Raw genomic sequence first — 2,212 nt, 5'->3', positions numbered from 1 at the left:
TCCTGATTTGACCAAGTAACGAGGAAATGGCAGCTGTTTTAAGATCGTTGCGCGCTGCAGAATTCGTCAGAATGCACTCTTGTACAAAGACACCTTTGGTCGATCGATCGACCTACTTGGTCGATCGACCAGAGCGCGAGTTCCAGAAGCTACTGTTCAGCTATGCTCAGTCGATCGACTGGGTCTTGTGGTCTATCGACCAGTTTATGCTGCAGCGAGATTTGTTTGCGCGAGACTTAGTGATTAGTCTTGTCTTTTATTAATTTAGGAAATAATAATATCTCTTATTATATATAAGAGAGACTTCTAAAACCTAGGGGAATCATCATTCCTTGACTCAGTTTTCAGTTTTATGTTTTATTTTGGAGGCTGCTTGAAACGACTCTTCATTGCTTCTTCTTCCTCCAACTTTATTTGTAATTTCTACTCTTAATCTTTCAATAATTACTCTTTTGCTTTCTTGTTTAATTGTTGTTATTAGTTATCGCTTTTAGTTAATTTGTTTTATGTCTTTTTAATTTATTAAGTTCAATTGCTATGTCTTCTTATTTAGTTATTTCGCAATTTATTGTTATTTCAATTATCAATATGAGTAGCTAGATTTCCTTCGCTAGGATGTGAGGGGATCTATGGTGTAGACGGCTTAGGATGTTGTAGGATTGTTTAGGTCGGTAATTTCCTTATCATAGTTTATTAATTTGCATCATTTAATGAGGAGACCAAAAGGAGAATTGTTAATTGACTTGGGAATTCTAGACCTAGATCGAGAGATTGGAATAGAATAGACCTAGAAAACTATGATAATTAGTCTACCCTTGAGACCGAAAGGCAATAGGAATTTCTTGAGACCGAAAGGAGATAGAAGTTGCAGACTTAGCTACACTGACCAGAACGAAAGTTAGTTAGTGTGATTTAGGGAGGGAATTCAGACCGAAAGGGTGTTTCCTGTTGATAGTGGACCGTGAGGGCCTGTCATTTACCCGAATACCGTACTCATATCAGACCTACTTTAGATTAATGCCGTCGAAACTGTAGTGAACCGATCGTCCTAGCTATTTCTTTATTATTGTTTTCATCTTTTTACAGCATTTTATTTCACTTGCAATTTAGTTTCAACCAAATCAAAATCCCCCTTTAATTGTTATTTCAATAGATTAAAAATTAGCAAACATAATTAACCTTGTCTCTCTGTGGTTCGACCCGTACTACCACTAGCTTCTGTTAGTTTAGTTCGGTTTTATAAATTTAAATTTTGATACTAAACGACGGTATCAAATTTTGGCGCCGTTGCCGGGGAGACGGTGTAATTCTGTTTGCTTTATTTTAGTTTATTTTCCTTGTCTCAGGGAACTTTTGTTCCTTGAGGCCGTTGCTTACCTTTGCTTCTAGTTTTGCTTTTGCACAGTTAGAGGACAGGTTTTTGAGAGGAAGACTTGAGTACTCTCATTTTGGAGGTCATGGCTACGATATATGATAATTTTCAGCCAAAGGAGCACCACCTTCCAAAGGGGCAACAGTTACCTACCCCTTCTACCGGTAAATTCGAGTTTCGTTCCTCTTATATTGATTTAGTGGAACGGAATCGGTTCGCGGGTCTACCAGATGAAGACCCCTTGAAACATATGGAAATTTTCACGGACTATTGCTGTTCGATACCTATACCGGAGGGGGTAACTCAAGATGAAGTAAAGGGGTTCATGTTCTTATACTCCTTGAAGGATTCGGCGCGAGATTGGTATCGCTACCTTGACAGGGTAGCAGCTGGAGTCACGGACTGGACATCTCTAGCATTAGCCTTCTACAAGAAGTACTTCCCACTTTCAAAGACTGACGCCTTGAGAGGTAAAATCATGAGTTTTCAGCAAGGAGCCGATGAAGATTTTTGTGAAGCATGGGGACGTTTCAAAAGTTTAGTCCGAGCTGTCCCTCACCATGGTTTCCAGCAGTGGTATCTTTGCAACTTATTCTACAATTCCTTGTATGATGATTACAAGGTCATCTTGGATGCAGCTGCTAATGGTAGGTTCCAAAATAATACCGGTCAGAATAAAGGTTGGAACACTATTGAGGAGATGGCAGTCCATAGAGCTGAGTTTGGTAGTTCGCGTGGAAATTCGCCAAAACAAAGTGAAGACATGACTGCTGTTGTGTCACTTATAACTTCCATTTCTACCCGTCTCGAGAAACTCGAGACTACTGAAGCTTCCAAAGA

At 39.5% G+C, this 2,212-nt stretch overlaps 1 non-coding gene across 1 annotated transcript; it reads right to left on the bottom strand.

Moving 5' to 3' along the window:
- Positions 1–1,832: 1,832 nt before the first annotated feature.
- On the bottom strand, positions 1,833–1,939 carry LOC141638562 (small nucleolar RNA R71). Its single transcript, XR_012542110.1, has one exon. It is a non-coding gene; the product is annotated as a small nucleolar RNA R71 (small nucleolar RNA).
- Between the last annotated feature and the right edge of the window lie 273 nt (positions 1,940–2,212).

This window comes from Silene latifolia, unplaced genomic scaffold (genome assembly GCF_048544455.1).
Source record: "Silene latifolia isolate original U9 population unplaced genomic scaffold, ASM4854445v1 scaffold_20.1, whole genome shotgun sequence".
Classification (NCBI taxonomy): Eukaryota; Viridiplantae; Streptophyta; class Magnoliopsida; order Caryophyllales; family Caryophyllaceae; genus Silene; species Silene latifolia.
This window is presented reverse-complemented; position numbering and strand designations above follow the sequence as displayed.